A 15,859-nucleotide genomic window follows, 5' to 3' on the forward strand; every position below is an offset into this window, starting at 1 on the left:
TGGGGTCCACCCTTTCCAGTGGTTCTACAGCTCTGTAAAAAATCAGGTAAGATAAAAAAAAAAATCCCAAACAGAAATATCACTTGAAATTAAGAGAATTCAATACTTTTTTCTCCACACCAGTTTTTTTAGCTACTTGTGGGGCTCCATTTTTACCATTCCGAACTTGTGAGGTCCACTGCCACACACACACATTTGTTTCTAGTTTTTATATCTCAGCGTGGACCAACATTACTATCTGAAGATATTAATGGCTAAATGGTTTGTCACTGATTACCTAACTATCTAACTTACATCCTCTTCATCCTGGTACTAAAATAATGACCTCCTGCCCAGCACTTACCGAACCAAAGAGACTTTTCCAAATAAATTCTATTTAGTTCTTTCTAGGGCTAATCATCAGTAATAATTTACACAAAACACTGCATAAAATAAACTTAGGACATGCTTTGTTTTCAACGAGCGTGAACTTCTTTATATTTCAATTCCAAGAAAAAAGTTATGGCCAGACTACATCTGCATCAAGAAAAAAACAAACAAGAAAATGTGTCAGGCATCTTGACTGTCATAACCTCACATCAACATTGAGCTGAACAGTATAAAATTGTAAACACCACTTAAAATAAAAATGAGCAGCATTTTTCTTAACTAAATCTGCCTTTATAGACAAGAAAACAAAGGAATGAATACAGAACACATCTATTAACATCACCTTACTCTTATTCTAAGTTTCTGTGTTTGTGTGTGTGAAGTACTTTCATTGTATTTTTCTTCGAGAGGCAGAAATCCGATTTTTTATGTAATATTTTACTGCTCTCCAGTCTCTGTGTCTCAGGGCTTCGGGTTCTGCAGTGATGCAGCGCTCACAGTCCACCTTTCCTGGAACTTGGTTTGTAACAATGCATTTTCTTAAATGTCTCTCCACTGCAGCACATTCCTCTGGTGTCCAGGTTCTCTTGACTGCAGCTTGTTTACCTAAGTAGGCATAAAGAGAACGCCTTATATGTTTAACAAATTTAAATCTTAATTGGAACTGAAACCCTATTGGACTGTTCACATAGGTCATCTATTGCAGCACTGGCTTTGATAAGCCTACCTCTCTTTTTTGTAGATTTCCTCTGGTTTGGGGGATCCTCTGTGGAAGTACATTCTTGCAGGGATGTCACACTGACCTCTTCTTCCAATTCTTGTGGTTTCGGCATACTAGATCCTAAGTACAAAAAATAGGTTAGACAAATATGAAAGACAGATTGTGACAGCAATCCATTTGCAGTGATTAAGAGGATAGATTTGATAAAGTATTAGAATTTGTTGTAAGGCATATGTGTCTTGTCAAGATGAATGGGAAACACTTATATCCTCATTCTGCTTTATTCTTTTAAATCTTGTTGGTGTTGTAATGGTGACAGGTGGAGTGTCGTTTTGATTGTTCTGTGATTCAACCTGTTTTTTTCTTTTTCTAACCAGTTACTGGGTATGGTTAAACACAGGAGTGTTTGGCTCCTGTGGCTAGTCCCAACTAAACCTGTAAGACCAGGAGGAGGTGAGATTATCCAATATACAAAGGAGATAGTAATGCAGCTAAAAAGAGAATACCCATTTAAAACACTATGTTTTGATTTAATGATCGAATTATACAAAAACATGCAGACCTAATGGCAACTCAAGAGTAAAGAAGAAGCGAGCCACAAGTACTGTACAGGCTCAAAAAAGCCAGCAGTAAGCAAACATATCCACTGCTTCCCTTGATAAAGTTTGCCTGTGTGAGATTGCTGTGAAATAAACTTGAACTCCTGGCAAACCTAAGATATCAACATGGATACAAGGAAGAAAATTTCATCCGCATCACAGAGACTGTTGATGAGAGTTGATGATAAGTGGCGATACTGGAATGTGTTTAGATGGCTGTGGAGTACCTCTCAGACTAGACCAGGACTCTAAAACAGTGGTAAAACCATGGGGTGTGGTTATGTGTGTACATTAGGGGTGTAATGATTCACTCATGCATTTGATGCATCGGACTTTAATGTGTAAGATACGAGTGCATCGGTTCAGACGGCCTATAGCGGTAAAAAAAATGAACATCAACATCGAACATCGGAAACAAATCGATGCAACACTCGCGTATCGATACATCTCATTAGGACGTGCATGTGTTTCATTTTTGGCATCAGGGAGCTGCTGCTGTAACTTTCCTCCCTCTTCTCTCTCCTCCTGTCCCTGCCTGCACCACTCTCACTGGATGCCTGCTGCTGCCATCACAAAAACAAGCGCTCCCTCCTCCCTCTCCTGTGTCTCCTCTTCATTTACTTAAAACAGACAGTGCTGAAAACAGCGACAGAAGTGACATTGTACCACGTCGCACCACCAAACTTTCATAACACTCAAGTGTAGAGCAAGTTTGTGCGTTCTAAGAAAGATGAGAAACGCTGCTGCAGGTCATTTATGTAAAACATGTCTGACAGCAGAGAACAGAGACACGAGTCTGACCACAGAGACGTCATGTCACTGTGAGAGCAGGTAACACTTCACTGTTCCTCCACAATAATCAAAACCACAGCACTCTGAATATGAAACACAGCAGCTCATCATCTTACTGCACAAATACTCACATTTTAAACAGTTTTAAAGTTTGTTCACAGATTATCATTTAGACTACAGGATCTCATTTACACATGAGACTCTCTGTCTCTACTGTTACTATATTTAGTTTGTTTTTTGCAACTTTGCACTCTACAAATGCAGCATTAATTGAATCAAAATGTAAAGACTGACACACTGCATTGTCTTGTACTGCATCGTATCGTATCATGACAGAGCTGAATCATATCGAACCAAATCATTGGAGATTTAAAGATTTATAAGACATATTGTATTGTTGAGCATGTATCGAGATACTTATCAAAATCGTCTCAGTCAGTGAGATACACACCCCTAGTGTACATGCATACAGTTTGGTGTAAAACAGTTGAAATTATTTTGTCATATTGCTCCTTAAACATTGAACTGTTGTCCATATCCTTCAGACCTTGATATCTATCACAGACATTTAGTTATTATTGTTTACACACCACTCTCTGCCAACAGGAAGAGGAACCACTGAGACAGACAGCAAGGAGAAGGCCTCCTGCTTGTGATATAGGTCCCTGTACCAAAGAAAGGGCCACATCTAGTTTTGTGCCCATGTCTATCTCTATCTAAGGAATCTAAGGTATCAAAGGAAACAACTACTATTATGATTATTGTTGTTATTATTATTACTACACCACTACTGCTCCTAGGACTGTTGTAATAGTAAGTGTACATTTTAATCTTAGCAGTAAGTGTCATGTTGATGGTTGTCATATTTGTCTTTACAATACAAAAAAAGTTCCTTGTGGAAAATAAAAAATAAAGAAATTTCAATTGAATTGATTTGATAAGCCCACCTCTCCTTTTTGTGGATTTCCTCTGGTTTGGGGGATCCTCTGTGGAAGTACATTCTTGCAGGGATGTCACACTGACCTCTTCTTCCGACTCTTGTGGTTCCGGCATACTAGATCCTAGGTACAAAAAATAGGTTATACAAATATGAAAGGCAGGTATATTCACTTAAAATATAAAGAACCTGCCAGTGAAGAATTGGGATTTTTATCATGCATATATTTTCTTGTCACTGTGACAGTAATCAATTTGCAGAAATTAGAAATATAGATTTTATAAAATAATAGAACGTAGTATATGCCATGGGTATCTCTTAAAAATAAACAACAACAGTTAAGAGTAATTTCATATTGTTTCTATAGATCTACAATATAGTGGTTGAGGGCACAGGCTGAAATCCCACCAATTCATGCAGAGCCACAGGAACACAGGTGCCACATCACCTGGAGATATTGCACACTACACCATTGCATAGGCAGCAAGTATAAAATATGGCAACCATAATTTGAACTAAAAGATTCTATAATCTTTTAGTTCAAAACCAAATATATGAGAGTCCTGAAGGTTGTGTGATAAAATGTCTACACTTGACATGTCACATTTCTCGCGTGTTTTCAGTAGTTAAAGTTTTCAAAAAACAGTTCCTAGCACTGTGGCATGTGGCGTATGCGCTTACTGCACATGCTCAAACTACACAGAGGAATCTCCTGTTTGCATTGTCCTATCTCAGTTGTTGGTAGCATGTAAATAAATATGTGAATAGCATGAACATTTGTCCTTTTCCTCCATTTCACAATTATGGCTTGGTGTGCTGTGCCAGAATGCAATTTAAACATAAATACAGGGAGTTCCTCTGTTAGGGCTTTAAGGTATTTGATTGTCTTGATAGGATCTTTCAGTTTTAACTCATACTTGCTGTATGTTCACGATAAGTATAGGCAACTGGACTTCTTAAAAAAGGTTGTGTTTGCCTGTCATCCAAGAGGCTTCTTCAGTTCTGACCAGCTGGTGGGGAGCTGCAGGTATATAAACAATATATAAGCAGTTCCCCACAAGCCAATCAGAACTGAAGAAGCTTTTTGGATGAGAGACGAAACATCTTACCTTTTTTCCAGTCCAGTTGCCTAGGCTGAATTCGAACACATTCCATGACCTGGATGACTGAGCATCCTCACAAGCATACTCTGTGTTTTAGACTTGCCATCTATCACAACGGATGTGTGTGTGAGATACTCTCAAGCTGATGCACTACCACTGGTGCATTAGTCTGGTTCTGCATACAGGTATACAGGTAAAGTATGGACTGTCTAGCTCCCACTGTATAGTAGAACTATGGAAACAATATGAAAGTACTTATTTTTCCCCTTCCATTTAAGCACAGTGGTTTGTTAGTCAGGGCAAGAGGATGGCTTAGCAGTTAGTGGTTCTATCATTCTACCAGAAAGTCCCTAGTTCACAAGTATCCTTGAGTAATAAACTTAACCCCTACTCTGTAAGCTTTTTGTGTAAAAGCATATGCTAAATGGTTGTAATGTAATGTAGTCCCAATACACTTTTGAATCTTTGCTGAAACAGGTCAAAACTCTAATTACAGTTAAAGCATAACAAAGATATAAACACTGTCATGGAGGTTAAAGTTAGTGGGGAGTCCAAAGGCTTTTTTCTTTTAACTGGAAACCACTGTGAATTGACAATAATTCCCATTAATATGGAGTACCTGACAGTTTTCCATGGCTAAAAACATGACAAATACACCCCCCACTTAAAAAATTAATTGACCAATTGTGTGTTCCCAAAAATGGTCAGTAGGTGGAGAAACCTAAACAAAATGCACATGCAGTGGTCCTAATTATTCATAACCAATTAAAAACAATCACAAACACATACCTTCCATGTCCTCTTGTGAACATCCCTCCACATTGAGAGTCTCTAAAATAGTAATTGACAAGAGTATGAATGAGGTGGAAAGCTGAAATTCTTGTGATCAACCTCTGATAATCAATAGAACCTAAAAGTACTACATACACAGCAAGGCTTATAATATAAACAGATGAAATCAAATTGTGTAGGTATTGTCAAACTAACAACTATAAAGTCACCTTCTTCACCAGTATGTTAATTAAGGTCAAATACTTATATTCTTGGAGAGTCAGATTTATAGCCAGACAATTCCTTTTTTCACTTTTTCTTACATTAAAATATAATAGGACTTATACCGTTCAGATCAATGTGAATTTCATCCAGACTCTTCCCTTTATATTCTCCAAGCCGTCCCTGTTCCAATGCCAGGAGAACTTTGCTTATTTTGGCCAGCTGGAGGGTGCCCTCTGGAAGGCGGTAGTGCTTTCTGTGGACATCGATGTTATGCCCAAGGAAATCTGCCAGCTGGTCAAGTTCTGTAGTTTTGAGATTCAGAACGGTTGAGAGGGTAGCAATGTGTTTCCTGAGTTTTGTGGAGGTTAGTGCTTTGGGATTTTTGATATCATCACATTCGTTCACAAACTGCCTTATGCAGTCAGAGCCCCTGAGGTAGTGGACAGAATGTGGCAATGCAAACAAGAATCCATTTTCATTCAGTACTCCACATTCTTCTCGCTTCTCTATCAGAGTATCAAGTGATTCCTTCATGAGTGGGGTGAGGAGAACAGGAACTTTCCTTCCTCTCTTGCCTACTATGGTTACTCGGACGAAATGCTTGCAAAGCTTCTGCTCGAGTGCTGTAAGGGCGAGGTTAACGTCTTCATGTGTTTCTGATGTGTCTCTTGATAAGTATGCAGACAAGGGCATTCTGGATACTTCTCCTTCTCTCCGGCGGTTGAAAAGTATAACTTGTGCCAGGGTCACTTTAGCAAGGTCTCTCCAGTTTGAGGATGAAGCCTCTTCTTTCAGGGCATTCAAGTGTTCTTGCTGTTTGTCACACAAAAGAGAATGAAGATTTTGGACATCCTGTGTGAATGGTAGGAGTTGAGGTGCGTTCCACTTGGACTGGTCAAGTTGAGTTAATGCTTGGCTTGCGATGTCAAATTTCCAACTTTCTTGGTATAGCTGTGCAAACTCCTCAGCATTTTGAACAGTTTCTTTGTCTTTCAGCTTCAGTCCTTCAGACTTAATAAACATGGCCAAAGACAGCAAGCTGTGCCCAACTTTGCGAGCAAGAGATGGACATTCATATTGGCCAGTTTCATCACTGAAGCCAGCTAGGCATCTTGCAGCAGTGACAACATGGCCATAGTTTTCAGGTTTTATGAGGTCTTTGATAGTCTTCACAGGTATAACCTTTTTTGCTGTAAGTACCAGTCTGCCAAGTTCTCTCAGTTTTTGTCGAATATATTGATGTTGGCTGACTACTCTCTCATTCTTCCTGAACAGTCTGTAACCATACTCTAGGATGCAGTGGTCTTTCTTAATAGCAATTGCAATCTTGTCTTGATTCATATCATTTAAGAACTTCCAGTATGCATCACTAAATCCACTTGGAGCAGGTTCAGCAAAAGCACACAATGCTTGGACTCTTCTTTTACCTGGTTTGGAAGTCTTGTCCTGAGGCTTGAATTTGCAGAGCTGAAAATGTCGCCACATCACTCTTCTTGTGAACAAGCCATAGCAGTGCACACAATGCATAAATTCCTGTCCTTCAGTCTTTTTTTTTGGTTGCTTGCATGGGATAAGTTTTCCTCTCTGGCTCTCTAAAACTTCTACATTATGTTCGAAGTTCCCCTTATTTCGGATATACTCTAATTGCAGATGCCTTTCTTTTGAGTTCTTTGGAAAACTAAATGCTTTTGCAACATCAACCTTATCATTGTGTTTACGAAACAAGTGTCTTGACATTTTCTGAACTACCTGTCCACAATACAAGCAGTGATGTTTCTTGTTGTATTTTCTTGAACCATCCTCCTTCTTCAAAACTGGGTTGACAAAGACAGTTGCCTCCTCTTCAGAGGGATTTGAAACACTCGCCTCCATGTCAGTATGTGCCTGCACCATTTCCTCTTCATGCACATCATCTCTGATATCAGGAAAACTCTGTGTGGAATCATGGCTTGTTTCAAAGCTTCTGCTCTGACTGGACTTGAGTTGGCTCTGACTGGAAGACTTGACGCTGCTCTGACTGGAAGACTTGACGCTGCTCTGACTGGTAGACTTGACGCTGCTCTGACTGGTAGACTTGACGCTGTTCTGACTGGTAGACTTGACGCTGCTCTGACTGGTAGACTTGACGCTGCTCTGACTGGTAGACTTGAAGCTGCTCTGACTGGAAGACTTGCGTCTTCTCTGACTGTTAGATGTAATATGTAATTCCAAGCTGCTGTCACTGTCTGTGCCTTCGTCCTTGGGATTTGGAATATACTCCTCTTCGCTATCTACACTTGAGTCATCTGATCCTACAAGACTCATTTGAGTCTTTAGAAGACAAAAAAGACCTAAATTAACAACTCAACCTGCAGGTTACTAAGATAAGTAAGACCAAAACTGACTTCACTCTTAACTGTCTTCTGCCTGTTGGAATGATGTACATTTACAGGGCTAAATGAAATTAAAAGTACTCCATCAAATTAGAAGGAATTACTGTTACGTTATGTTAGAGTAAGGGAAGTAACATTCAAGACTAGATGAATTTGTCAAATTTAGAGCAAGTCATAAAAACTACTATCTACATTATCTATATGTATCATTGGCACTACTTAGTGAACATGGTGTTGAGTTTGGTGGCTCTACCCTTTAAGTGATAACATGAAGGAGCAAAAAAGAAGCTTACTCGACGGCAACACTCTCTCCTTGGCCTTTGTGAAGCCATTTCAGACAGAGAAGTGGAAGGACCCTCTACACTGTCATCACTTGAATCGTAGAGAGCATCAGAAACATTTGGTACTCTATCCATCTGTAAAAAGGAAGTTATGTCAAGGTATGACTATCCATTTTTGTTCACATCCTATTAAAATCAATTGCGAAGGAATGATTTAGGAGGAAATGGCCTATGTACCAGTTATTGATATTAAAAGTGTTAGAGACATACCAGAATGCTTTTTGTCCTTCTCAACTTTGGAACAAGTTCATCATCTGATTGCAGACTCGAAGTGTCTTTTATAGGATCTTCTTTATCAGTTTCTTCCACTATACTCTCGGTGGAATCATACAGAGGATCAGAAAACTCTGGTGTTCTATCCATCTGCAAAAGGGAGTTGTGTCAAGGTATGGTAAGCCACTTTCATAGATGCTATGAAAATCAATGACAAGGGAAGGATTTTTGTATCACAGGTCTATTAATATTTTGCTGTGTAATAGATGTATCTGAGACACAGAAGAATGTTTTCTGTCCTCAGCTTTTGAACAACTTACATCACAGTGTGCAGACAGAGGTTGGTCTTTCAAACAGTCTTCATCAGTTTCATCAGTGTCAGGATAATCCACTAAGGAAAACCCTCTGACAGCACACACCTAAACACAAGTTACCAAAGTTAGATCACATTAAAACTGTTTCTGAAACAGCATGTAACTTGAAGACAAGTGCATGTGGTCTCTCCTAGAGGTCTCAAAGAGTGTTACAACAACCTCTGAAGTGCTGCAATGGATCACATTGAAAATACTATTGATAATAATTACTAAAATATGTCATCTCTCATGTGAATCGTGGTAATTCAACTATTTAGTGCAGAGTTAACATAAATAGTACATGAATTCAGTGTCAACATTACCTGTGTTTTAGCCTCATCACTCCTTGAATCTTCAGAGGAAGTCAGATCCATAGAGAATCCCTCCGTCTCTGCTGCCACAGCATCAGCCTGCTTGTCTGTCACCTGCAATTCACATAAAACATAAGAATTCATTGGCAGTTGATAATATTCAAGTTATGGGAGCATATCCATAAATGACAACAATTAGCTCACAAGAAAACCATGTCTGAAACAGCATATACATTAAAGCTAGGTGCATGGTATAGTCTTTTCTAGGAAGTGCAGTGGATTCTGTTCAAAATTCCCTTTGTAAACATGCAACAGTTCAGAAAGTATAAAATTACAGCTGTAATAACTTGAGTTTAAATATTGTAAGGTGTTGCTAAGTAGATGTAAAATCACTGACAGTCAGATCCAGACGAGAGGGCCCCATAAGGACTAAACTAGAAACATATATGTGTGTGTGATGTTGAGAACAGGGCTGATTTAAGAAACATCTCTCAAGTCACCTCACACACATATGTTTCTAGTCTGGCCCTTGTGGGGCCCTCCCGTATGGATCTTGGTAATTCAACTATTTAGTGCAGAGTTAACATTAATAGTACATGAATTCAGTGTCAACATTACCTGTGTTTTAGCCCCATCACTCCTTGAATCTTCAGAGGAAGTCAGATCCATAGAGAATCCCTCCGTCTCTGCTGCCACAGCATCAGTCTGCTTGTCTGTCACCTGCAATTCAGATAAAACATAAGAATTCATTGGCAGTTGATAATATTCAAGTTATGGGAGCATATCCATAAGTGACAACAATTAGCTCACAAGAAAACCATGTCTGAAACAGCATATACATTAAAGCTAGGTGCATGGCATAGTCTTTTCTAGGAAGTGCAGTGGATTCTGTTCAAAATTCCCTTTGTAAACATGCAACAGGTCAGAAAGTATAAAATTACAGCTGTAATAACTTGAGTTTAAATATTGTAAGGTGTTGCTAAGTAGATGTAAAATCACTGACAGTCAGATCCAGACGAGAGGGCCCCATAAGAACTAAACTAGAAACATATATGTGTGTGTGATGTTGAGAACAGGGCTGATTTAAGAAACATCTTTCAAGTCACCTCACACACATATGTTTCTATACTGGCCCTTGTGGGGCCCTCCCGTATGGATCTTGGTAATTCAACTATTTAGTGCAGAGTTAACATAAATAGTACATGAATTCAGTGTCAACATTACCTGTGTTTTAGCCTCATCACTCCTTGAATCTTCAGAGGAAGTCAGATCCATAGAGAATCCCTCCGTCTCTGCTGCCACAGCATCAGCCTGCTTGTCTGTCACCTGCAATTCACATAAAACATAAGAATTCATTGGCAGTTGATAATATTCAAGTTATGGGAGCATATCCATAAATGACAACAATTAGCTCACATGAAAACCATGTCTGAAACAGCATATACATTAAACCTAGGTGCATGGTATAGTCTTTTCTAGGAAGTGCAGTGGATTCTGTTCAAAATTCCCTTTGTAAACATGCAACAGGTCAGAAAGTATAAAATTACAGCTGTAATAACTTGAGTTTAAATATTGTAAGGTGTTGCCAAGTAGACTTGCACCGATTAATCGGCAATGCTCGGAATCGGGCCGGTTTTCACGTGACTGGCCTTGACCGGTGACCGGCCGGTCAGCGTCACAAATCCGGTTCTGTGCCCGTCATTGTCACACACATGTTCTGCACGATGGTCACGTCATGCGTGCAGCAGACAAACTGACCGTGACGTCAACACAGTGCTGATAACAGCTACACACACTCAGACACGTCTGCTTGAAGCTGGTGTCAGAGACAGATTCCAAGAACAAGATAAAGAGAAGACAGACAGTCTACAACGAGACAGAGCAGCTGACAATGACGCAGAACAGCCGTAAACTCTCTCGCACTTCAGGCTAATGCTAGCAAGCTAGCAACAGACTGCTGTTCACAGAGGGACAGTTAAAATCTCACCTCCTGTTCTGGCTGAAGAATAAACAACCTATGTTGATGTGTCTCCTCAAACATTTTCTCATCCAGACTCGTTTAACTTCTGTGTCTGTTTTTCTCACGGCAAAGTTTTACTTCAAACTGTTGCACCGCGTTAGTCTCCGGTTTGTTTACATCCGCTTCCACAAAAGATCACGTGAAATCGCGTCCCGCTAAATCCCGCGAGATGATCTCGCGAGATCACGTTCACCCAATTCACCCATTTCATTAAAAAATATAATAAGGCCTGGTTGTAATCTGGATGATTTTGGAGGTAGTATTAAATGAATATTTAATAGTCAGTGTCTTATTATGAACACATTTACAAGAAAAGTTGCAAAAATGTTTGTGAATGCTGTCAATTACAGTTCTTAGAAAGACTGAAAATCGGAACCGACCAAAATCGGAATCGGTAGGTCAGACCTCTCAAAAATCGGAAATCGGAATCGGCCAAGAAAGTTGAAATCGGTGCAAGTCTATTGCTAAGTTGATGTAAAATCACTGACAGTCGGATCCAGACGAGAGGGCCCCATAAGGACTAAACTAGAAACATATATGTGTGTGTGATGTTGAGAACAGGGCTGATTTGAAAAACATCTTTCAAGTCACCTCACACACATATGTTTCTAGTCTGGCCCTTGTGGGGCCCTCCCGTATGGATCTTGGTAATTCAACTATTTAGTGCAGAGTTAACATTAATAGTACATGAATTCAGTGTCAACATTACCTGTGTTTTAGCCTCATCACTCCTTGAATCTTCAGAGGAAGTCAGATCCATAGAGAATCCCTCCGTCTCTGCTGCCACAGCATCAGCCTGCTTGTCTGTCACCTGCAATTCACATAAAACATAAGAATTCATTGGCAGTTGATAATATTCAAGTTATGGGAGCATATCCATAAATGACAACAATTAGCTCACAAGAAAACCATGTCTGAAACAGCATATACATTAAAGCTAGGTGCATGGTATAGTCTTTTCTAGGAAGTGCAGTGGATTCTGTTCAAAATTCCCTTTGTAAACATGCAACAGGTCAGAAAGTATAAAATTACAGCTGTAATAACTTGAGTTTAAATATTGTAAGGTGTTGCTAAGTAGATGTAAAATCACTGACAGTCAGATCCAGACGAGAGGGCCCCATAAGGACTAAACTAGAAACATATATGTGTGTGTGATGTTGAGAACAGGGCTGATTTAACAAACATCTTTCAAGTCACCTCACACACATATGTTTCTAGTCTGGCCCTTGTGGGGCCCTCCCGTATGGATCTTGGTAATTCAACTATTTAGTGCAGAGTTAACATTAATAGTACATGAATTCAGTGTCAACATTACCTGTGTTTTAGCCTCATCACTCCTTGAATCTTCAGAGGAAGTCCGATCCATAGAGAATCCCTCCGTCTCTGCTGCCACAGCATCAGTCTGCTTGTCTGTCACCTGCAATTCAGATAAAACATAAGAATTCATTGGCAGTTGATAATATTCAAGTTATGGGAGCATATCCATAAATGACAACAATTAGCTCACATGAAAACCATGTCTGAAACAGCATATACATTAAAGCTAGGTGCATGGTATAGTCTTTTCTAGGAAGTGCAGTGGATTCTGTTCAAAATTCCCTTTGTAAACATGCAACAGGTCAGAAAGTATAAAATTACAGCTGTAATAACTTGAGTTTAAATATTGTAAGGTGTTGCTAAGTAGATGTAAAATCACTGACAGTCAGATCCAGACGAGAGGGCCCCATAAGGACTAAACTAGAAACATATATGTGTGTGTGATGTTGAGAACAGGGCTGATTTAAGAAACATCTCTCAAGTCACCTCACACACATATGTTTCTAGTCTGGCCCTTGTGGGGCCCTCCCGTATGGATCTTGGTAATTCAACTATTTAGTGCAGAGTTAACATTAATAGTACATGAATTCAGTGTCAACATTACCTGTGTTTTAGCCTCATCACTCCTTGAATCTTCAGAGGAAGTCCGATCCATAGAGAATCCCTCCGTCTCTGCTGCCACAGCATCAGCCTGCTTGTCTGTCACCTGCAATTCACATAAAACATAAGAATTCATTGGCAGTTGATAATATTCAAGTTATGGGAGCATATCCATAAGTGACAACAATTAGCTCACAAGAAAACCATGTCTGAAACAGCATATACATTAAAGCTAGGTGCATGGCATAGTCTTTTCTAGGAAGTGCAGTGGATTCTGTTCAAAATTCCCTTTGTAAACATGCAACAGGTCAGAAAGTATAAAATTACAGCTGTAATAACTTGAGTTTAAATATTGTAAGGTGTTGCTAAGTAGATGTAAAATCACTGACAGTCAGATCCAGACGAGAGGGCCCCATAAGGACTAAACTAGAAACATATATGTGTGTGTGATGTTGAGAACAGGGCTGATTTAAGAAACATCTTTCAAGTCACCTCACACACATATGTTTCTAGTCTGGCCCTTGTGGGGCCCTCCCGTATGGATCTTGGTAATTCAACTATTTAGTGCAGAGTTAACATAAATAGTACATGAATTCAGTGTCAACATTACCTGTGTTTTAGCCTCATCACTCCTTGAATCTTCAGAGGAAGTCCGATCCATAGAGAATCCCTCCGTCTCTGCTGCCACAGCATCAGTCTGCTTGTCTGTCACCTGCAATTCACATAAAACATAAGAATTCATTGGCAGTTGATAATATTCAAGTTATGGGAGCATATCCATAAGTGACAACAATTAGCTCACAAGAAAACCATGTCTGAAACAGCATATACATTAAAGCTAGGTGCATGGTATAGTCTTTTCTAGGAAGTGCAGTGGATTCTGTTCAAAATTCCCTTTGTAAACATGCAACAGGTCAGAAAGTATAAAATTACAGCTGTAATAACTTGAGTTTAAATATTGTAAGGTGTTGCTAAGTAGATGTAAAATCACTGACAGTCAGATCCAGACGAGAGGGCCCCATAAGGACTAAACTAGAAACATATATGTGTGTGTGATGTTGAGAACAGGGCTGATTTAAGAAACATCTTTCAAGTCACCTCACACACATATGTTTCTAGTCTGGCCCTTGTGGGGCCCTCCCGTATGGATCTTGGTAATTCAACTATTTAGTGCAGAGTTAACATTAATAGTACATGAATTCAGTGTCAACATTACCTGTGTTTTAGCCTCATCACTCCTTGAATCTTCAGAGGAAGTCCGATCCATAGAGAATCCCTCCTTCTCTGCTGCCACAGCATCAGTCTGCTTGTCTGTCACCTGCAATTCACATAAAACATAAGAGCCAATACTGTAGCTATATATCTGAAAGATAACTAGCTGCACTTATTGGCACATTTTTGTAATATAATGCATCGGTGTATATTGTATATATTGTAAACAACTCACCTTTTGACGCCATGGCCACTTTGAATCACCATAGTTGTAATCTATTTCAGTTCCTACATCTATATTCTCCACAGCAAATAGGCACAAATGTGGCCTGTTGTTTACTACGATCTTCTTCATGACACAGTTTGGAGATTTGTGGTTGTCATTCACTAATCTTCCAAGGGATCCATCTTCTCTGGAAGCATCGATACTGGTAATAAGGTATAAGAAAATTGACCATTACACTTTGTACTACTAAAATATCAAATTACACCAAGTGTATATATCATCACATCTAACTGTGTAGTGTGATCCAGCCTGATCCAGATCAGAAGAGCTCTTATCATTAGCTACAGACTTCACTCATCAGCGTCAGATCAAGTTAAAAACAAAAACTGATTCACAGCATTAACTGCTGCAGACCACCTAGGATGTGTGATTACAAGATTATTCCTGTTTTCATTCATTCATTCATTTTAACTTTTATTTCCCTGATCTCTACAAAATATTTATCTTCATGTACTTACCACAAGTTACGTTTCTGCCATTCAAATTCAAACAGAAATGTACTCTCAATCTCTGAGTAGTGTCTTGACTGGCATTCTTCCACTGATAGGAGTTCACCCCTGTACTCCAAGACAAAAGCACCTGCTTCGATGGGCTGGGTAGCAAACACTCCTCTTCCTATGAAGGCACATAAGTTATTTACATTCATTCGTTACATTTGATTAGGAGATTGAGTCAACTTAACCTTTCCTCTTTGGAAATGACAATATAGTCTTGTAAAATTTTTCAACTACAAAGATAAGGATTAAAGGCAGTTCTCTGTCAACACATTTCTGTTTCTGACATATAGCCTAAATATTTATTCCTTATGTGTATGTAAATGAATAGTAGTGAGATATGCACTTGTGTGATATTCTGCCCTTAAAAGGACATCTTTGTACCTTTGTTATTATCAATAAATTGTTCCATAAACCCTTTCTTGTCCCTCGAAGACAAAATATATGAGGCTGCATCATCAACAGGCCGTATCCTTGTCCTCCTTTTGAACATTATGTTTCTGTGAAAATAATTTTAAAATCATTACACAAGCATCGAACATGAGAAACCAACCTCTCCCAACCTCAAACCTCTGAGGTCAAAGCTAAATTTTGCTGTTTTTGGGTTACTGGTAGTATAACCTCAGTCCTGTAATGCACAATCAAGTTACACATCTTTTTTTCCAGTGTAACCTGGGCTATCAGAATATGTATGCTGCAGTATCCCCTTAAAGTATAAATAATTATACGACCATAAGGACCACAAAGATAATAATAATAAAAATAATAATAAAAATTCAGATTCCTTTATTAATGCCCATGGAGGAAATTCATGATCTGCAGC

The 15,859-nt window shown here is 39.1% G+C and overlaps 1 pseudogene; it reads right to left on the minus strand.

Annotated features, from left to right (window-relative positions):
• Nucleotides 1–757: 757 nt before the first annotated feature.
• On the minus strand, nucleotides 758–15,529 carry LOC146312522 (uncharacterized; annotated as a pseudogene).
• Nucleotides 15,530–15,859: the final 330 nt, after the last annotated feature.

This window comes from Lutjanus erythropterus, chromosome 17 (genome assembly GCF_056507025.1).
Source record: "Lutjanus erythropterus isolate fLutEry1 chromosome 17, fLutEry1.hap2, whole genome shotgun sequence".
NCBI lineage: Eukaryota > Metazoa > Chordata > Actinopteri > Lutjaniformes > Lutjanidae > Lutjanus > Lutjanus erythropterus.